Source organism: Gouania willdenowi, chromosome 9, assembly GCF_900634775.1.
Source record: "Gouania willdenowi chromosome 9, fGouWil2.1, whole genome shotgun sequence".
NCBI lineage: Eukaryota > Metazoa > Chordata > Actinopteri > Blenniiformes > Gobiesocidae > Gouania > Gouania willdenowi.
Window position 1 is genome coordinate 14,744,565 of NC_041052.1, and position 23,550 is coordinate 14,768,114.

The window sequence follows — 23,550 nt, forward strand, 5'->3', positions numbered from 1 at the left end:
AATATTATATCGACGCATCCCGTATATTGAATCCATTCATTATGTACAGGAAGCGAGAGCAATAATGTAATGCATAACCTACAGATGCTTCATTGTGACACTAGTCGGCGGTTGAGAAAGTTGTAGCGTTAAGCTGGTGAAACGCTTTGAATTATATATATATATATATATATATATATATATATATATATATATATATAAACAAAACAAAAAAAAACAGTGTGCGTCCTTGGGTGGGCTCGAACCACCAACCTTTCGGTTAACAGCCGAACGCGCTAACCGATTGCGCCACAGAGACCGCTTGCGCTGAATTTTTTTTCTTTTTTAATTTGATGAGAAGTCATTTTGGTGGATTTATTTGTCGACTCGTGGGTGAGGTTTTTCCTGTAAACGGCACATTGTTGAGTGAAAAAGGCAAATAGACATGAAGACAGACAGACGACAGAAGTTGCTCCTTCATTGCTTTGTTTAAAAAAGGTTTATTTTATAATATTTTTCTTTGCTCGGGTTCGTCAGGTTAAAGCAAGGGTATCAAACGCAGGCCACATTACGGCATAGTTTGTCCTCAAATGGGCCCGACCATAAAAATGTCGTATTATTGTTTCCTATTGTTAACACTTTCACGTTTAAACGACTGTGTAGAACCAAATTTTCCTAATTAAGTATTAATGCATGCAGATATTAAACGGGGGTCAGAATGCACGTGTGAGAGTAGAACCAATTACGACTATCCGTTTTTGACCCATAGCATCTATGCTTACTAGTTTTAAAGGGGGAATTACTGGGAAAACATGAAATGTTAAATAAAACTCATTATGGTAGGATTTTTATTTTATTTTTTATTTAACTATTTATTTATTTATTGCATTGCTGCTTTGCTATGGAGCAGATTCATTTCGATCAGTCTAGTCATTTACATTCATTAATTTCAACTTTGGGTACAATTAAAGTGAAATTCCTATTTCCTTCTGTCTATTTCACATCAAACTAAGCTGAATGTTTCCTCTAAGATTAAAAAAAGAATGTGTTTGATGCTTCAAAACTAATGTTTTAATCTAATTTTCACTTTGACCTCAATCAATTGATGAATTGAATGCTTCCGGTCCACGGGCCTTGAGTTTGACACCCATGTTTTAAAGCGTTTTTAAATGATGAATTAGAGGTCTGTTTTGGTAGCTTTAACAGCACAGGCTATACGTAAATAAGCTAACATCCCCACTGAGCAATGAACGTCTGTAGACGTCCAAGGAAAGTTGATTTCAAGTCAGTCCGTCCAGCCAGATATAGTTGAGAGAAGACAATGATATGAGGCGTTCGGCCTGGTCCCATTCTGGACGTCTAGTGACAGCCAGATATAGTTGAAATTAGATGTCCAAGCAGGCCATAATCTGAACGTCTATTTGACAGCCAGAAGTAGTTGAGAATGACATGAAGAAAATATGTTATTCTGGGCGTTTATAGACAGCCAGAACAAGTTGAAAATAGTCGTCTCTCTCAACAGGTGTTTTTTTTTTTTTTTTTTTTTTTTTTAACAACCAGAGTTAGTTGATAAATGCACTGTTCACTATAGCCTTACTGCTGATTTTGGTTGTTAGTCATTTTTTTTTTTTTTTTATTGTACACTTTTTTTCAAAAATTTCATGCCATATTGCTGTTTTTTTCTCATTTTTTTATTTTTTAATGTCTTATTGCATTTTCATCCAAGTTTAAGTGTGTTTATCATATTTGCACTAGTATTTTAGGGTCTTGTGATAACCTTATCTCAGGAAAAAAATTCTAAAAAATTTGAATTTTTTTGCCGGATTTGGGGTGTTTGTCGTTTTTCTCTCATTTTTCATGCCTGACTGCATTTTAATCCTTGTATAATTATGCACATCATATTTAGACTAGTTTTCGGGGTCTTGTGATAGCCTTATCTCAAAATTTTTTTTTTCAAACTTTTTAATTTTTATGCCTTACTATAGCCTTACCTCGGATTTGAGGTGTTTGTCATTTTTTTTTCATTTTTCATGCCTTACTGCATTTTTATCCTTGTATAAGTATGCACATCATATTAAGACTAGTTTTTGGGGTCTTGTGATAGCCTTATCTCAAAAATTTTTTTTCAAACTTTTTAATTTTTATGCCTTACTTATAGCCTTACCTCGGATTTGAGGTGTTTGTGATTTTTTTTTTCATTTTTCATGCCTTACTGCATTTTTATTCTTGTATAAGTATGCACATCATATTAAGACTAGTTTTTGGGGTCTTGTGATAGCCTTATCTCAATTTTTTTTTTAGGAAATTTTTAATTTTTAATTTTTTTTATAGCTTTACCTCGGATTTGGGGTGTTTGTCTTTTTTTTCATTTTTCATGCCTTACTGCATTTTTACTCTTGTATAAGTATGCACATCATATTTAGACTAGTTTTTGGGGTCTAGTGATAGCCTTATCTCAAAAAAATTTGTTGGAAATTTTTAATTTTTTTTTCCTTACTATAGCCTTACCTCGGATTTGAGGTGTTTGTCATTTTTTTCATTTTTCATGCCTTACTGCATTTTTATTCGTGTGTAAGTATGCACATCATATTAATACTAGTTTTCGGGGTCTTGTGATAGCCTTATCTCAAAATTTATTTTTTTCAAACTTTTTAATTTTCATGCCTTACTATAGCCTTACCTTGGATTTCAGGTGTTTGTCATTTTTTTTTTCATTTTTCAAGCCTTACTGCATTTTTATCCTTGTATAAGTATGCACATCATATTTAGACTAGTTTTTGGGGTCTTGTGATAGCCTTATCTCAAAATTTTATTTTGAAATTTTTAATTTTTATGCCCTACTATAGCCTTACCTCGGATTTGAGGTGTTTGTCATTTTTTTTTTTCATTTTTCAAGCCTTACTGCATTTTTATTCTTGTATAAGTATGCACATCATATTTAGACTAGTTTTTGGGGTCTTGTGATAGCCTTATCTCAATTTTTTTTTTAGGAAATTTTTAATTTTTAATTTTTTTTATAGCTTTACCTCGGATTTGGGGTGTTTGTCTTTTTTTTCATTTTTCATGCCTTACTGCATTTTTACTCTTGTATAAGTATGCACATCATATTTAGACTAGTTTTTGGGGTCTAGTGATAGCCTTATCTCAAAAAAATTTGTTGGAAATTTTTAATTTTTTTTTCCTTACTATAGCCTTACCTCGGATTTGAGGTGTTTGTCATTTTTTTCATTTTTCATGCCTTACTGCATTTTTATTCGTGTGTAAGTATGCACATCATATTAATACTAGTTTTCGGGGTCTTGTGATAGCCTTATCTCAAAATTTATTTTTTTCAAACTTTTTAATTTTCATGCCTTACTATAGCCTTACCTTGGATTTCAGGTGTTTGTCATTTTTTTTTTCATTTTTCAAGCCTTACTGCATTTTTATCCTTGTATAAGTATGCACATCATATTTAGACTAGTTTTTGGGGTCTTGTGATAGCCTTATCTCAAAATTTTATTTTGAAATTTTTAATTTTTATGCCCTACTATAGCCTTACCTCGGATTTGAGGTGTTTGTCATTTTTTTTTTCATTTTTCAAGCCTTACTGCATTTTTATTCTTGTATAAGTATGCACATCATATTTAGACTAGTTTTTGGGGTCTTGTTACAGCCTTATCTCAAAAAATATTTTTTCAAACTTTTTAATTTTTTTCTTACTTTAGCCTTACCTCGGATTCCAGGTGTTTGTCATTTTTTTAATTTTTCATGCCTTACTGCATTTTTATCCTTGTGTAAGTATGCACATCATATTTAGACTAGTCTTTGGGGTCTTGTTATAGCCTTATCTCAAAAAAATTTTTGGGAAATTTTGAATTTTTTTTTTGCCCTACTATAGCCTTACCTCGGATTTGAGGTGTTTGTGATTTTTTTTTTTCATTTTTCATGCCTTACTGCATTTTTATTCTTGTATAAGTATGCACATCATATTAAGACTAGTTTTTGGGGTCTTGTTATAGCATTATCTCAAAATTTTTTTTGAAATTTTTAATTTTTTTTTGCCTTACTATAGCCTTACCTCGGATTTGGGGTGTTTGTCATTTTTTCCTCATTTTTCATTTTTCAATGTTTTTCTTGTTTCAGTGTTCTGAAATTGGGGTAGTAGCTTAGTGGTAAAGCCATATGCTTTGTGTGTTTGAGATCCAAGGTTCAATCCCTGGCAACTCCAAGTAAAGAACAATCCAAAGCATTTAGTTTGTATGCGTCACTGTAGCCTTACCTTTGATTTGTGTTGTTTTTTTCTCATTGTCGACTTCTTCTCATTTTTCATGCCTTTCTGCATTTTAATCCTTGTATAAGTATGCACATCATAGTTAGACTAGTTTTCGGGGTCTTGTGATAGCCTTATCTCAAAATTTTTTTTTTCAAACTTTTTAATTTTTATGCCTTACTATAGCCTTACCTCGGATTTCAGGTGTTTGTCATTTTTTATTTTGTTATTTTTCATGCTTTACTGCATTTTTATCCTTGTATAAGTATGCACATCATATTTGGACTAGTTTTCAGGGTCTTGTGATAGCCTTATCTCAAAAATTTTTTTTTAAAACTTTTTAATTTTTTTGTCTTACTTTAGCCTTACCTCGGATTCCAGGTGTTTGTCATCTTTTTCATTTTTCATGCCTTACTGTATTTTTATCCTTGTATAAGTATGCACATCATATTAAGACTAGTTTTTGGGGTCTTGTGATAACCTTATCTCAAAAAAAAAATTTTTAAATTTTGAATTTTTTTTTGCCTTACTATAGCCTTACCTCGGATTTGAGGTGTTTATGATTTTTTTTTTCATTTTTCATGCCTTACTGCATTTTTATTCTTGTATAAGTATGCACATCATATTAAGACTAGTTTTTGGGGTCTTGTTATAGCATTATCTCAAAATTTTTTTGAAATTTTTAATTTTTTTTTGCCTTACTATAGCCTTACCTCGGATTTGGGGTGTTTGTCATTTTTTCCTCATTTTTCATTTTTCAATGTTTTTCTTGTTTCAGTGTTCTGAAATTGGGGTAGTAGCTTAGTGGTAAAGCCATATGCTTTGTGTGTTTGAGATCCAAGGTTCAATCCCTGGCAACTCCAAGTAAAGAACAATCCAAAGCATTTAGTTTGTATGCGTCACTGTAGCCTTACCTTTGATTTGTGTTGTTTTTTTCTCATTGTCGACTTCTTCTCATTTTTCATGCCTTTCTGCATTTTAATCCTTGTATAAGTATGCACATCATAGTTAGACTAGTTTTCGGGGTCTTGTGATAGCCTTATCTCAAAATTTTTTTTTTCAAACTTTTTAATTTTTATGCCTTACTATAGCCTTACCTCGGATTTCAGGTGGTTGTCATTTTTTATTTTGTTATTTTTCATGCTTTACTGCATTTTTATCCTTGTATAAGTATGCACATCATATTTGGACTAGTTTTCAGGGTCTTGTGATAGCCTTATCTCAAAAATTTTTTTTTAAAACTTTTTAATTTTTTTGTCTTACTTTAGCCTTACCTCGGATTCCAGGTGTTTGTCATCTTTTTCATTTTTCATGCCTTACTGTATTTTTATCCTTGTATAAGTATGCACATCATATTAAGACTAGTTTTTGGGGTCTTGTGATAACCTTATCTCAAAAAAAAAATTTTTAAATTTTGAATTTTTTTTTTGCCTTACTATAGCCTTACCTCGGATTTGAGGTGTTTATGATTTTTTTTTTCATTTTTCATGCCTTACTGCATTTTTATTCTTGTATAAGTATGCATATCATATTTAGACTAGTTTTTGGGGTCTTGTTACAGCCTTATCTCAAATTTTTATTTGAAATTTTTTTTTTTTTTTTTGCCTCACTATAGCCTTACCTCGGATTTGGGGTGTTTGTCATTTTTTCCTCATTTTTCATTTTTCAATGTTTTACTCATTTCAGTGTTCTGAAATTGGGGTTGTAGCTTAGTGGTAAAGCCATATGCTTTGTGTGTTTGAGGGCCAAGGTTCAAACCTTGGCAACTCCAAGTAAAAAACAATCCAAAGCATTTAGTTTGTATGCGTCACTGTAGCCTTACCTTTGATTTGTGTTGTTTTTTCTCATTGTCGAATTCTTCTCATTTTTCATGCCTTACTGCATTTTTATCCTTGTATAAGTATGCACATCATTTTTAGACTAGTCTTTGGGGTCTTGTTATAGCCTTATCTCAAAAAAAATTTTTGGAAATTTTTAATTTTTAATTTTTTTTATAGCTTTACCTCGGATTTGGGGTGTTGTCATTTTTTTCATTTTTCATGCCTTACTGCATTTTTATTCGTGTATAAGTATGCACATCATATTAAGACTAGTTTTTGGGGTCTTGTGATAACCTTATCTCAAAAATTTTTTTTTAAATTTTTAATTTTTATGCCTTACTATAGCCTTTCCTCGGATTTGAGGTGTTTGTGATTTTTTTTTTTTTCATTTTTCATGCCTTACTGTATTTTTATCCTTGTATAAGTATGCACATCATATTAAGACTAGTTTTTGGGGTGTTGTGATAGCCTTTTCTCAAATTTTTTTTTATAAAATTATTAATTTTTAATTTTTTTATAGCCTTACCTCGGATTTGGGGTGTTTGTCATTTTTTTTCATTTTTCATGCCTCACTGCATTTTTATTCTTGTGTAAGTATGCACATCATATTTCGACTAGTTTTCGGGGTTTTGTGATAGCCTTATCTCAAAAAAATTTTTTTAAATTTTTTAATTTTTCTGCCTTACTATAGCCTTACCTCGGATTTCAGGTGTTTGTCATTTTTTTTTTTTTTTTTTTTTTTTTCATGCCTTTTCTGCATTTTTATCCTTGTATAAGTATGCACATCATATTTAGACTAGTTTTTGGGGTCTTGTGATAGCCTTATCTCAAAATTTTTTTTTGAAATTTTTAATTTTTATGCCCTACTATAGCCTTACCTCGGATTTGAGGTGTTTGTGATTTTTTTTTTTTTCATTTTTCATGCCTTACTGCATTTTTATCCTTGTATAAGTATGCACATCATATTAAGACTAGTTTTTGGGGTGTTGTGATAGCCTTTTCTCAAATATTTTTTTTCATGAAATTATTAATTTTTAATTTTTTTATAGCCTTACCTCGGATTTGGGGTGTTTGTCATTTTTTTTTTCATTTTTCAAGCCTTACTGCATTTTTATCCTTGTATAAGTATGCACATCATATTAAGACTAGTTTTTGGGGTCTTGTGATAGCCTTATCTCAAAAAAATTTTTTTCAAACTTTTTAATTTTTTTGTGTTTCTTTAGCCTTACCTCGGATTCCAGGTGTTTGTCATCTTTTTCATTTTTCGTGCCTTACTGCATTTTTATCCTTGTATAAGTATGCACATCATATTTAGACTAGTTTTCGGGGTCTTGTGATAGCCTTATCTCAAAATTTTTTTTTTGCCTTACTATAGCCTTACCACGGATTTGGGGTGTTTGTCATTTTTTCCTCATTTTTCATTTTTCAATGTTTTTCTCGTTTCAGTGTTCTGAAATTGGGGTTGTAGCTTAGTGGTAAAGCCATATGCTTTGTGTGTTTGAGTTCCAAGGTTCAATCCCTGGCATCTCCAAGTTAAAAACAATCCAAAGCATTTAGTTTGTATGCTTCACTGTAGCCTTAGCTTTGATTTGTGTTGTTTTTTCTCATTGTCGACTTCTTCTCATTTTTCATGCCTTTCTGCATTTTAAATCTTGTATAATTATGCACATCGTATTTAGACTAGTTTTCGCGGTCTTGTGATAGCCTTCTCTCAAAATTTTTTTTTTCAAACTTTTTAATTTTTATGCCTTACTATAGCTTTACCTCGGATTTGGGGTGTTAGTCATTTTTTTTCATTTTTCATGCCTTACTGCATTTTTATCCTTGTATAAGTATGTACAGTACATCATATTTAGACTAGTTTTGGGGTCTTGTTATAGCCTTATCTCAAAAAAATGTTCTTTGAAATTTTAATTTTTTTGCTTTACTATAGCCTAACCTCGGATTTGGGGTGTTTGTCATTTCTTTTTTTTTTCATCCCTTACTGCATTTTTATCTTTATATAAGTATGCACATCATTTTAAGACAAATTTTTGGGGTCTTGTGATAACCTTATCTCAGAAAAAAAAAATCCTAATTTTTTCAATTTTTGTGCCTTACTATAGCCTTACCTCGGATTTTGGGTTTTTTTTTTTTTCATTTTTCATCCCTTACTGTTATAGCCTTATCTCAAAAAATTTTCTTTAAAATCTTTAATTTTTTTTTGCCTTACTCTAGCCTTACCTCGGATTTGGGGTGTTTTTTCTTTTTTTCATTTTTCATGCCTTACTGCATTTTTATCCTTGTATATTTATGCACATCATATTTAGACTAGTTTTTGGTGTCTTGTGATAGCCATAACTCAAATTTTTTTTGTTGATATTTTTCATTTTTTTGCCTTACAATAGCCTTACCTCGTATTTGGGGTGTTTGTTATTTTTCTCTAATTTTTCATGCCTGACTGCATTTTTATCCTAATATAAGTATGCACATCATTTTTAGAGTAGTTTTTGGGGTCTTGTGATATCCTTTTCTCAGAAATACAATTCTAAAATTTTTAATTTTTTACGCCTTACTATAGCTTTACCTCGGATTTGGGGTGTTAGTCATTTTTTTTCATTTTTCATGCCTTACTGCATTTTCATCCCAGTATAAGTATGCACATCATTTTTGCACTAAATGTTAGGGTCTTTTGATAGCCTTATCTCAGAGAAAAAAAAAATATTGTATGCCTTTCTTTAGCTCTGTGCATGGTGGCTCAGTGTTTAGTACGTCTACCTCACTGCAAGAATTTTCTGGGTTCAGTCCTTGGGGTTGACACTTTGGTCATTTCTGCTTGGAGTTTGTGTGTACTCCCTGTGCTGTGTGGGTGTACTCCGGCTTCCTTTTGCAATCCAAAAATTAGACTGTTTTTATGCCTTTCCTGTGATTTTGGGTGTTTCTCACTTTTTTTTCAAATTTGTAATGCTTTATTGCATTTACATCCCAGTTTAAGTGTTCTTATCATATTCACACTAGTTTTTAGGGTCTTATGATAGCCTTTTCTCAGAAAAACTATAGCCTTACCATTGATTTTGGGTGTTTGTCACTTTAGTATTGTATTTGGCTGTGTCTCTGGCTATAAAATATACTTAACCTCAATAAGCCTGCCCAACAACTACCAATAGGTAACATTGGGAACCCCATAAGATTTGTTATTAAATTGAGATTTTTTTTTAATTGTAACAGTTTGTGCTTCATACTGATTACGAAGCGTCCATGGCTCTCTGTGTTTGTGTGAGTGGTAAAATTGTTTGCGTGCATCACTGGAGCTTCTAATGGAAGTTAGATTGTCACATGAAAAGCACTGTTCGAAATTCTTTATGATGCTTCTGGCTCTGGAACATTATCATGCAGTGATCACTGCGGGCCAGACAGAGCATCTTCCTGTTTATTGTTGTGTGTAGAAGGGTAGTGATAACGAGAGTCCGATGAAAACTTGGCCCTTTTATTTATCATACACAGTTAACCTGATCGCTGTAGAAAGTCTCCATGCTGCAGGTTGAATGTGCTGCTGAAGCCTGGAGGCTCATGTCTGTTGATGAGAATCTGCAAGAATCAAATGAGGAGAAGGAAACTAGGTTACAGGAAGAAATGAGGTTAAGGCATGAGGTGAATTAGTTCCCGTGTTGTGCTCTGAGCAGGAAATATCTCTAGCTTTGTACAGCACTTGTTGGTAATTACATTTTCCTCAGAGTGGGATTCATTGTGTCATCAGCAACAACTCTCACTTTTTCACATTTTTCAATCAAAATCTTTGAATTTCAAACTCACATTCGTATTATCTCCGTTATTACAATACCCGTCGAGAGCTAGGCACAATCAGACGCCCAAGACCCTGAACAGGGATAAACGCAAGTAAGAGGATGACTGAATTAATAAATGATAATAATGATAAAGACACATTTGGAAATTGACGATTGGGTTTTCCTAGCACTTTTCCTAAAATACATTGTTTAACAGAAATTTACCAAACTATAGTTATACAGGTCTATATACTACAAACCAGGATTGGGGTGAATTATAATTGTAATTGCGTAATTTGTAATTGTAATTGAAAAAATCTGTTGCTGTTGTCATCATAATGGAATTGTAACTCAGTGTCGATAACTGACTTTGTATTTGTAATTGTCATGGATATTCTATAAAATTTAATTAAACACAAACCTGTGGAATCATGTTACAATTCTATGGCTTACATACATACTGTATGTAGTAATTTTTAAAATATGTTTTAGATTAAGTTTAACTGTCAGTTCTCTTGAGGATCATTAAAAAAAATAAAATAAATATTAAATATAATATTAAAAAAAATTGAAATCTAGGGGTATTCTGACAGAAAAAAAGCTCCGACGCCCACACCAAAAATATTAATACCAATATTTTCAGGGATAAGGAAGCCTAACATGGTAACCAAGAGATGAGAAACAAATTAGATGATAAATAATATTTTCTTTGTGTATTTTACAGCTGATTTAAGACATGGGTCAAAACTGACCCATTATCATAAGAAATTCTAATAGAAAGCTAACACAAGAGGAGAGTTAGGTTTTATTATTATTATTATTATTATTATTATTATTAAAGGCTCAGTGATGGTAATTGAAAAATGTAATTGACTGCAACCCTGTTCCAAACTGCTAACAGTGAAAAGCAACATTATCAACAACAAAAAGCCTCTGCTGAGTTCTTCCTGTTGTGTTTGCTCCTCCACCTTTGTGTATTTGACTTTTAAGCGTTCAGCACTCGGAGAGAGCCTTTGATCGATGAACAGCCTGGAAATGTCAAACTGCAGGCGGGAGGGGAACTCAGGATCGGCCCCGTTCCCAGCACACTCCCTATGAATGACCTGCTCGATTCAGTCAGATGTGCTGCGGTGAAGTAGTGCATGAAGGTGAGCTGTGGGAGATCCACTTTGGTGGGTTAAGATGTGTTGTTTCCTGAATATGGTGTTTTATAATATTGATTGGAATGAGACATGTCCATTTCTAGGTCAGATTGAGGTGTCATTTTGCCATAACATGATTTGTGTGGCTTTTCTTTTCATGTGTGTGTATGTGTACTTGTGTGTGTTAAGTAGGCCAACAGGAGACCCTCTGATCGGCAGGGAGAAGACCCACAACGGTGCCCTAATATCAAAGTCTGACGCATAAATGGATTTGAAACGATGGATTACTTGGAAGGACATTTGTGTCAGATGGAAGCAGCTCACGTGCCAGCATTGTGTCTCATCTGTGACTCTAAAGCCCAATAGAGGACAAAAGCACACGGCACGTGAGCCAACTCTGCCGTTGTCCTAACTTGCAGATGACAGTCACAATAACCAGCAAACATGAAAGCTTCCGATTCTGCTTAAAATACCTTCTAAAACCAGTAGAGTCCGGCTCTGTTATTCATTATGAAGAGGCTTTATTCTCATACAAAGAAATGATTTAAATTCAATGATATGAATGTACAGTAATTAATACTAGAGAAAAATATAAAGAGTCGTTCCTCAACTGAAAACAGGGTTTATTGTCAAAGTTTTACATTTCAGGGCTTGGTTACATGTCATTCAGGTCCTTGAACATGAACATTACTATGGACAGATTTGGACGTTTGGATAAAAATGCCAGTGGGTGTAGCATTTAGACGCTACTATCGTCCATCTTTACAGATGCCTTCAAGTTAAACAAAGACAACACCTTAAAACAGGCCATCACATGCTTTTAGCCTTATAAATCCAGTTGGAGTTACATGAATGGATCACTTCCTCCATTACATGAATGGAATCAGATTGTGGTGTCAATACTTACAGCTTTCATTGTTGTCCTAGATGAGGGGAAAAGCAGTTTGTAAATCAACAACATTTTTGAAAAATCCATTGTTTTCAACATCTGCAATATCAAATGTATCAGTTTGGTTCAAAATATTTATTTTTATCATGTGGTAAAGCAGACTTAAGCAACTGGCATTCGGCCCTCGGTCTAGTTTTAAGCAGCTCCCAAATGAAATGTACAAAATAACAGAAAAATACACAAAACAAGAGCAAGAATACGTTCAAAAACACAAATAATTACAACATTGCAGGAAAATACAGTAAAAGACCAGAGAAAAACAAGGAAAATACTCCAATAACACACAAAACTACTACAAAAATGAACAAAACGACAACAGTAATAAACAAAATGACTCAGAAAAATATACAAAATTACAGAAAATGACAACAAAAGTACACCAAAAGACAAGAAAAACACAAAAAATGGCTATGCAAACCCACAGCACAAACAAACAAGCAAAACAATAACAGAAATACACAAAAAATACTCCAAAAAAATGAAAATTGACAGCGCCAATACACAATATGACTCCAAAAAACATATATTTTAAAATTTACAGGATAAATACACTAAACCAATACAGAAATGCATAAAATGCCTCACAACGAACAAGACAACAACAAACATACGCTCACTATTCTAAATGCTGACATGAATGTTGATTAAACAAACACTTTTTTGTGGCCCCGCTGTGATAAAACATACCTACCTCTGTTGTAAAGGTTCTCATTTCCCCAGGTCAAATGCTATTAGCAAAGACTTGTGAAGGCAAATCATCCTAAAGAAAAAAAATGCATATTAATAAATAGTCTTTCATTCATATTCCCTTTGCATAGGCTGAGATCCAATCAACCCACAGCCTCGTCTTCATTTAGTTAATGGTGATGATGATGTTTGACTTTTCCCAGGACTGAGCAACAAAAACAGGAATGGTCAATTGCACAACTGCCATTCAATGAATAGTTCAAGGGTCCCAGCTTTTCATTTTCCCCCCTGCAAATGACTGACCTGTAAAGTGCTGAGAGGGGCACGGTCGTATCTGTGAGCTGTTAATGGATATTAGGAGGGAGATGTCTATAAAGTGTGCAATAACGTGACAGAGAGGGAATCTGTCCAACACCTCCACTACCGTGTGAGCTTCATTAGCATTCAGGCAAAGCTCTTTTTGATTTTTCAGCGGGAGTAAACAGCAGGCTTACATCACTGTTGTTTTCTGTAATTGGAGTGCTTCTGTTGACGGTGGCTTTAATGATGTGACGTGATTCAAGACAGATCAAAGTGGGTTGATTGGCACCAGGTTGTTCTTTGTATTTCACTGCGTGTGTAACGTGAAGGAGACGGGATTTATTGGATTGTCTCATGCTCTCCATCAATGCTGGCGTTTTTCCTACTTTGTTACATTCTTCAGGCCATGGGCTGTGCTGACCCTTACCTTGAAGTTTCCCTGATATAATGTACATGAAAAAGAAGGGAGAGAGGTGAAGTAATCTGTCGTGGATATGAATCTTCAGATTATGATTAACAGCAAAGTTTCTGGAAAAACAGTGATAGTTGTGGAAAATGAACACAGGGTTCAGAGTGAGCCAAAAATTCAGGCTGAAAGTTTTTTTTGTTTGTCCTAAAACTACTTTGAATCAGCTTCTCTGGACAACATCAACAAGATATACAGTAGATACAGTATAGGACATATTTTTTTTTCATTGATTCAAAATGTTTTTGTTGATTGAAAAGGTATTTTTTAATGAAGTCATCTTTTTTTGTTTTTGGGTCATATTATGGGTAGTACATTTGTCTTTATTATTCAATCAAAAAATAAAATATTTCAATTAAAGGAAAAAAAATGCAAAAAAAAAAAAAAAAAATTTGAGCCTCAAAAAATTACGTTTGAAAACGTTTTTTCTTTGATTGAAGTGAAAAAGTTTTTGAAGGGGGTTATGGGTAAGGTTCATGTTATTGTTATAATTATGGCTTAGTGTTTGCCTCTGATAAATACAAAAAACTAGGATTTTGTCCTTTCGGGTTTTGTTATGGATTTGACTCTTTTTTCCTGTTTCCTATCCACACACACTTCACAATGTTATTTTCAATGATTTGCACACCACACACTTATAACACAGAGACAACTATTGTTCCAACCCACAATGTTGGCAAGTATTTCTACCTTCAGTGAAGTCTTTGAATGTTATTAATGAAGGACTTTTCTAATCTCAGTAGGAGCAGCAGAAAGAGAAAATGGGATTAATTACAGCTACAGCTTTGGGAAATGTGTCAGAGCGACCCAGAGGAATTTCAGAGGGCGGGTTTAGTAGGAGAGAAGTCCCTTGGGTGCACATACTGTTTAAATACAAGCAAGGACTCATAGACATGTGTAAGGATAACAGATTGTAAAAAGAAAAAACTATTGAACTTCTGTAAATCTAAAAAATATTGGGAATCAAAGCATTATTTTGGAACATTGGAATTATTTGCCTTTTATTTAGTTTCATAAAGGGATATTTATTTTTATTTTAAACTAACTATAATAATCGGGGTATTAATTTGTTGATGTTGTTGTTGTTGTTGTTGTTGTTTTTTAAACAGTAAATCATTATTTTCCCAATATTTTACCTTTATTTTTTTTGGTGTACAGAATTTTTGTTATACTTTAATTGCTAAATTAATTTTCTTCTTCTTCTTCTTCTTCTTCTTCTTCTTCTTCTTCTTCTTCTTCTTCTTCTTGATGGCCAAGATGGCCGCATCTGCAGATGGTGGAGGCGCTGCTCCTCAGTTGCCGTCAGAGAAAGACATTTTACTACTAAACACCAACAAAGAAATGACCAAACTACGGGAACGAGCTAAAAAAGAAAGATGAACTACTCACCAAATATACGGACACGGTTGTCTTTCCTCTATAGTACTCTATGTGACAACGATAGTTCCCTGGGAGAATCGGGGTTCAAGATTGTCCTGTTTCACACCACAGCTGCCATTGTGAGCCAAAGTTGTAGTCCACTTACTATCCGTAATCGCTTTGAAGCCTTTTCGTACGAAAATGAAGACAAATTCAATCCGATTAAGTGAAAGAACTGCCAGGAAAACTCCTCCACCACCACCTAAATTAAATCCCCAGTGGTCGAAATCATCTGCAGCCCGTCGTAAACTCCTTAGAACAGCCGTCCAGAGGCATTCTATCACCACGCACACAGCCATCAACAAGCACCGCCCTACTCCACGTGTTGCTGAAGCGCTTCTTTGGCAGCTGATAATGGAGGATCCCACGCAGACATCAGCGACCCCCTCGCCTTTAGACGCAGAGCCGCTTCAACGCCGAACAGCGCCGATAACGGAGACTTCCCTGCAGCCTTTAGCGACCCGAATACCATCAGACACCCACACACAGCTGCCCCAACGCCATCCAACTCTGGTGACGGAGGCTTCACTGCAGCCAGTCCATCAAAAACAATTGGTTGTGGACTGGTTAGGTAAGATTTTTAAAATTCGGCTTTTGAAAGAGGCCTGGACAAGGAGAAACATGACAGCATTATTTTGATTTTCATCGCCATCAAAACAGCTATTGGCATAAGTCGGAGCTGCCATTTAAGCATGTTTTCAAGACTGATGGAAAATATGTATTTGGAGGCTCTTCAAGTCTGAGTTGTAATTTTACACTGATACACTGAAATTCAGGAATATTTTTGCAGCAACCAGATGGTGGGAGTTGGTCTTACTTCAACAATATTTGGCTCGCTTCATCATCACAACTTGGTTAAGTCTGAAAATGTTAAAAATGTCTGGAACCATTTTTCTCAAGAATGAGTACTCAGATTTGTGCACTCACTGATACAATAACCGATTACAACTGATTAGTTAGAGGTTACATATTATACCAATTTTCACCTTTTAAAACAGTTCCCTGTGGTCTAAATGACATATCTGGACTGAGCTATAAAACAGCTGTTTCCTAGCACTCAGTTTTGGGGGGCGTGTCCCTTGAGTTGCAAAGACCTCCCCCTCCCCCCGCCCCTCTCTTCCGCAGGGTGGCACACACTGATGAAGGTGCGTTCACACTGAATGCGATTGAAATAACTAGATTACATTCAAAATCAATGTAAATGACACAACTTCAAGCAAACTTCCTTCAAGCGACGCGACTTGCGTGATTCTCAAAATTTTAACTTTTCAAGCGACAACTCCCCCGTCCTTCACTGTCTGTAGAGCCGAGGCAGCAGTCCCTCCCTCCCGCTACAGTGAGACAGCTGCAGTGGGAGGCTTCCTCAACTTACCAGGGCAAAATTAAAGCGGTTAACTTTTGACTAAGCCTACATTCTGAGTGAACTCATCCTTTAGTAACTCCGTAAGTTGATCATTTAAACCGTAAAAGCGGTTGTGACTGCAGTCGCTACAGTCGCGTTCGATGTGAATTCACCTTCACTTCTTTGCTAGCAAGAAAAACAATGGTGGACTTTTGCAAAAGTTTTCATCAGGTTAGGGGTCGAATCCATGGGTAGAGTTACCAGCGGAGGGTAGGGTATTTTCTTTGCTGAATTAACTTGTGACATCACAAACTTAGAACATTTGAAACTGAGCACATTTCTCTGTGTTGTAAGACTTACACAGACCACAAACAAAGGACTGGATGGTTTTATTTCACATTTTGTGTGCCGATGGACACTCAAGTTACCTCATACGGTGTTCAAAAAGACAGCAAAACTGAATTTTTCGTAATTAGTTTAAATAAAACACAATTTCACTCATACAGTTCTTATTTTTCACGTTTATTATTTTTTATTATCCAACCTGGCCAACAGCTAAATGTTGAATTTCCAAGGTACCTTACTAAGTAAGATAACACCTATTATTGGGATGTTTTTGGGAGGTATGTATAGAAGGTGTTGTATGTTAATTAATTTGTTTTACTGCCTGTGCTCCCACCAGTAAATATGTATATATTTGTATCCGTTATACTTTTTATATATATATTTTTTTTCTATTTATGTTTTGTTTATTTATACTTATAATAAACAAAACATATACCCTCTATTATTATATTGCTTATTTCATCTTCAGTTCACTATTTTTCAGGTGTCTTTTGGGTTTTCTGTGTGTTGCTTTCTATTGTCTTTTTTATTGCACTTTATCTGATGTGAGCTGTCATGACAGTAAATTTCCCCACTGCGGGATCAATAAAGATACTTTATTCTACTCTACTGTACTCTATAGATTGAAAACAAGTTTGCAGCCTGTGAGTTGAGAACCTATTCTAAAGATACATGAAGCATTTTAATCCAACTGTGTTGAATGTTCAGGGTAAAACTCCCATATATCTCAGATGTTGTTTTGTTTGAGTATCCTTGAAAATGCTAATTTGTTGCAACAATAAATATTGCAGATAAATGTAGAGTCATCTAAAACTTTCGGGAATGGTAGCTTGCATGCTGAGAGATAAAATTCTCCTCAGGAGGTAAAATTGAAGCAACTTCTTCGTTTTGATCCTCCAGCTGAGCCCAGAGACTAAATCACCCTGTTGATTGCGATCCTCATTTGCCTAATCAAAGTAATTTGGCGTGGGCATTGAAGGGAGAGGAAGGAGCTGGTGTCACTGGGGGTGAGAAAAAGGCCTCCTGTGGCCGACCTGGTTCAAGCAAACACCAGCGGGATCTAAATGGAAACGTTCTTCACACCTGAGGAGCTCACGGCGCTGGGAAGGACGGATCAAAGGTTGATTCTCCACATGGAGAAAAACAAAACTAAAAGTGGCAATTTTCAGCTCAACGATGAGAGGAAGCAGAAGTGTTTTCCAGACATCCTGTTTAAAATCTGTACAATCCCACATCCCCAATTATGGGGCGCCGATTGTAAAGTTATGCATGCAAAAATAAACACATTTAGCAACAAACCATTTTTTTTTTTATTACTTTCCACGCGATGTACAGCAAATAACATTTATATTTACATTCAACATTTAAGATTTAGATTTAATATTTAACATTTAGAATTTAACATTGACATATTTTCATGAGAAAAAAAATCACAAAATTCACATATGTTTTTTTAAACGTGGTTTGTTGCTAAATGTGGCAAAGAGTTGCTGTTTATTTTAGCAAGCACAACTTTACAATGGGCGCCCCATACATTTACAGTAAATAACATTTAGATTTATATTTAACATTTAAGATTAGATTCAACATTTAGATTAAAGATGTATATTTAAATGTAACATTTAGATTTCGATTAAATATTTAACATTTAGATTTAAATTTAACATTTAGATTTAACATTTAGATTTAGATATAACATTGAGCATTTAGATTTCAAATGTATATTTAAATGTAACATTTAGATTTAACATTTAGATTTAGATTTAATATTTAAGATTTAGATTGAGATTTAACTTTTTGTTTTTAATTTAACATTTAGATTTAGCATTTAGATTTAATATTAACAATATATTTTCATGAGAAAATCATATTTAAAAAAAATTCACATAAGTTTTTAAACGTGGTTTGATGGTAAATGTATCAAAATGTTTATTTTGCAGCCCATACCCAACCCTCATATTGTATAAGTACTAAAATCTGCACCTGGAATACAAGAGCTTTTGGTTGTAATAGTTGATGGATGATGGAATTAAAATAAGTGAGTCCTCAGAGTGAGAGGGTCATGCTGTTGAACCACATGCTGTTGTGAAGGACTTTGAGTTTGACTTAACACCTGTTAACCACTGTAGGACGGATGCTTAGCATTAATGTGTGTACTATCACTTTAGACATCTGGTCATCTTTTGTTAATCCACTTGCAAAAAAACACTGTGTATGTAATAAGCTCAATATTGAAAGGTTATTTTTTTCTATAATGTTACAGTTTTCACATCATCACCTTATTTGTTGTGGAGTTCAACTGTTTAACCACTTAGATTTTCACTCTGGACAACTACTGAGCATGAATATACAAAACGTTGCGCTTTCTGTTCTTATTTTGCACAGATGATGTTTATTTGTGGTAAACCTACTTTCAGTGTAGCGTTACATTTAAAGTAGACCTAATGTGGTAATTCAATGGTGATAAATATAATGTGAGCTAAAATGACATTGGTTCATATCAGACATTTTGTGTTGGACAGTATAAGCATATTTTTGACCATCAGGTGTTTCAACTGTTGTGGCAAACATTGAATAGCGCTATCTGTAGTGAAATGTCTAAATAAAATGTATGAAATGAACCTTGAACAAACAGCAGAAACACATTTACAAAGACAAGAAGGATTACATTCTGTCACATGCACACAAAACCATCAGCACACAAACACGAAAGATGTTAAACCTATTCGTCAAACCCAGTGTCATGATCTACATCCTGGGCTCAACCCAATTAACCTTCAGACAAAGGGTGGGATGTTGGGAGGTGAAGAGGGGAGCAGCACTGAGAGAAATGCTGACATGGCTGGAATGGGATGGCAGATGAGTGAAGTGAAGAATAAATCCAGTGAAAGGTTAATAACACCAACGACCTTAATACGTTTTTTTTTTTTTGGTTTTAGCAAACATAGATATTTGATCCAGTAAACTGTTGTAATAGTAAACTTGTGTGATAAAGGGGGAGAAATAAATAAATACATATCACACACCTCTCGTATGTATCCAACCAACTGGGTGTCATTTCATTGTCATTAACATCTGCTGTGCTCTGTTCTGCTGTTCCGCTCTTCTTGCTTTAGCCTTTTAGCTGGGGTTCATGGATGATCAGGGAGGAGTGCGCTCCTGGCCTCCGGCTTTCCACGTAAGAACAGAGACAGGGCAAGGTGGTCTCAGAATAGACCCATACCGCCAAATGTAAAAGTACATGCACATCACTGTAAAGCGTTTGAAGACGCGATATAAAATCCAATGCATTATTATTGAGCATAAATCATTTATTTTGACTAAAACGGTCCTGACTGAACTGCGTTGATTATATTTGATTGTAAAGGCTTACTGGGGTGACTAACATAACATTCTGCCATTCTGGGGTGGAATTAATACAGTAGGTAAAAATAATCATGTTTGTCTTCTGATTGCCCTTCACAACTAAAAACAAGTAGATGTAGAGTATAATTAGGTTCTTCTGTTTGACCCTACTTATTTTATTCATATTTTATTAAAAAAAAGCTGAGTTGGCAGTTACTCTGTCAGTAGGTAACAGTAACAGTATGGAGAATTGGAAACACTATATTTCCCACCAGTCGCAGAAGGAGACATGATAGAAGAAGAATGTTTTTCTATTTATTATTGATTTAATCTTTGGCAGAAGTTTAATGTTAACGGAACTATACTAAGCTTGCTTTTTACAAGCATGTATGAATGCGGTGGATCATTTATCTTTGTCCTATCCACCTCAATTGATGGCTGGCTCCTGGACGAGGTATTTATAATGGGATTCTGTTATACCTTATGGATTTTCTGTAAATCCTACATACATCCGGATTTATGGCTCAAATCATTGAATTTTCTGACTGATCATAAAAAGCCAGATTAATCATTCACCACGACTGACAAAAAGAGCCTTGCAGGGATTTTTACACCACTAGGTAATAATATATATAGGATTCTGGGTCTTCAAAGCTGTGGAAAATATCCATATTTAGTTTGTGCACAGGATGGATCGTTAAAACTGGCACCACTATAACAATCAGGCCCTCAGTTCTTTAGAGCTGCTGTTATAGTCAGTGACGTGCAGTCAGGGTAGGCAAGGTAGGCAGTGCCTACCCAAGGGTGAATTGATATTTTGATTATATGTTTTAATTATAATACAATTATAAATTATTTATTTTTCAATTTTCCTATAATACCTATACGTTTTAAAGTGTCAGCATTTTCTGCTTTTCATGGCCTAAACGAATAAAAATCACTATTTCTTGGTGTAGCAGAGATTCTTCAGAGTCTCGCTCCGTGGTAAGGCAGGAGGAGGCCACACCCTTTCCATAGCGTGTTTTTATGTTTGCGCATGCGCAGTCAGTTCCCCAAGATGAAAACCATTTACGTAAAAGGGCAGCTCTCTACGCTGCCTTTGGACGTAACCATGCTATGCTAAATGCTATATGTAAGTTCACAGTGCGTTAGTGAATTGATACAATGTGGCCGCTGCTCCTACGTTCTCTCGCGAATGGGCGGGATCACACTACAGGATGACAGAAGATAGAGAAACTTTCTTTTGAGGAAAAATGACAACTTTTAAAAGATGGGAGACCAACACCTGAGCTACCAGACCGTCAGAAAAGTGAATGGTACAAAAAGAAGGATTGGCTTTGTGGATGCGCCTCACTGAGGTTGTTCCAAGTTCTTGTTGTTGTTGTCATTTTCTACGTGTTTCTGTGTTTCCAACACAAACAACGGATGTGCTGCCGTTTCATGAGATATATTTTGTTGGGAGAGTATGGAGGCTATTGTAAATAATTGTTTATGTTTCTTTAATGGTGTTTTACGATCTTGATTCTGTTAGATGGCTAAATGCTTGTTCATGTGGATCTTGTTGGGTTTTTTCTTTCTTATTATTCATTTTATATTTTATATTTATAACCCTAGTGCTCATGACACGTCACTGGTTATAGTCCTTTTTACATTCTATGAAACCTGCTTTGTGACCAGCTCAGAGGAAGAAGAGCAATGGATGAAGAGGAGGTGACGAAGAGAGTCAGGGCTGCATTAAAACGTGCTGTACGTCTCTGCACCCCCTGACACAGACCTGCAGCAGCACGTCAGCTCCAATAATAACACGGGGGTAAGGTCAGCCTCCGGTTTCAATTAACATCAAGTGTGCACCGGGTTGCACAAGGATTCTGTCATAAGGAGGGAAGGTCTCGCTCATGGCAGCTTCAGGCCAGGTTCATTATATCTGATGCTGTTACGTGATTATTGCTGGTTTGGGGGTGTCTGAGAAGATAGATTTTCCAAATGTCCCTTAAAAAACACAATCAGTTTGAATTTTAACAAAAAATACGTATCCCTTATTAATTATAGTGATAAGGGACATACTTTGTACCCTAAATTCTTTCCATCGATATTTACTGTATCAGATAAAATCCAACAGTGAAAGCTAAGATGTTGTTCTTTCCAGCCAAAATGATATCATTTCAGTAATCCAACTAGCAGAGGTGAAAGTAACGGATTACTCACGTTACTGTAACTGATTGGCTTTTATGGGTACTTGTACTCGTTTGAGTGTTTTTCTAAATCAGTCATTTTACTTGAACTGCAGTACGCTTTAATAGAAGTAAAGTCATTCATTACATTTTTACACCCAACAATTTGTAACATTGTGAAACTATAAAAAAATGAAATAACCAGAAAACAATCAAATGCATCACTTCATAGCCGACCAACCAGGTTAAACGTGATGCACCGCACCAATGGAGGTTGCAGTTCATAAATTTTGCAATACTTAGAGCCTGAGAATTTTATTAATTTTCATTGAATTAATTGGTGTTATTTCATTTTGAAAATGAGAATTATTATTTTATACAGATGCCTTTGAAGAAAATAAAAAAAGTTCCAATTGTGCAAGAGTTGGTCTCTTCCTTTTTAAGTTTATACATTAAATGTTTACTGTATGTAAGGGAACCTTGGTGAGATTTATTACCTAAAACAAACTTGGGGGTGAACGTAACTACTAAAAAGCTTCCAAACTTCACAGACGACAACTACTTACTTACCAGCTACCGTACATTGTATATTTCTATTACAACAAAAGTTCTCAACTCGCACATTCATTTCATAAAGGCAATAAAAACCTAAAAACCTTCTGCTGTTAATGTGACTTCTCTCTTCACACCTCTGACAGCAGAAGTTCAGTTTTAAGAAAGATTGATTTTAAATACTTTATTTTATACTTTAAATTGCACTTTTTGTTAAATAAATTTGAAATTTTGAAATAAAAAAACACTTGTTTAAAATAATTTTTTGTTATACATTTTCTGTATTATCGCCACTATTTTAACTTGTATTACAGTTGAAGTTTTTCCTCAGTTTGAGTTGTGGGTAATTTTTATTATTAGTATCGGTGATGCTGGATCTGGAAATCAGTGCAGCTGAGAATGACTGTAGTGCAAAGTATATTTAAGCTATTTTTTTTAAAATCTAAATGTGAACTATTTCTCTTTGGTTACAGATTCATTTTAAGGAGCTTTGTGCACACACTCAGACTTGGTGCAGGTGTCTATGTGCGCCTGTAATGTGTGGTGTACAAACAGTCAATCGATTAATGAATAAAATCAATTAAAAGCAATCTGTGGTTTCCAATAAAAATGTCACACTGTCATTTATTGGCTTGTAGATGATCATTCCCTCTGCAGATGTTAGCCACTAAAGTCAGCAACATGCCCCCGCAGATGTTTCTTCCATCTGTTGCGCTAACAACTGAAAGCAAACTATAATTTGCACTGCATGACATCAATGGCTTTGTGTTGTCTTTAAATGCCTTCTGATCATAGCAGGGATTACCTCACATCTTGCTACTGCAATTTATTTGGTACAATATTAGCTTTTTTATTGACATAGAAAATAATGCAGAAAACATGCAATGTCGGCTTAAAGAATGAAGTTCAAATTCATCCCAGCTCAGAGATTCTTCCTCATCCTGAGGTTCGAGTGGAAACTACAGCTAATAAATCAGCACAAATATATTCACACCCGTTCAAATTTCCACTGATGTA

General features: G+C 34.6%; 1 non-coding gene across 1 annotated transcript; it reads right to left on the reverse strand.

Moving 5' to 3' along the window:
* Positions 1-224: 224 nt before the first annotated feature.
* Positions 225-298, reverse strand: trnan-guu (transfer RNA asparagine (anticodon GUU)). The gene has a single exon. It is a non-coding gene; the product is annotated as a tRNA-Asn (tRNA).
* Between the last annotated feature and the right edge of the window lie 23,252 nt (positions 299-23,550).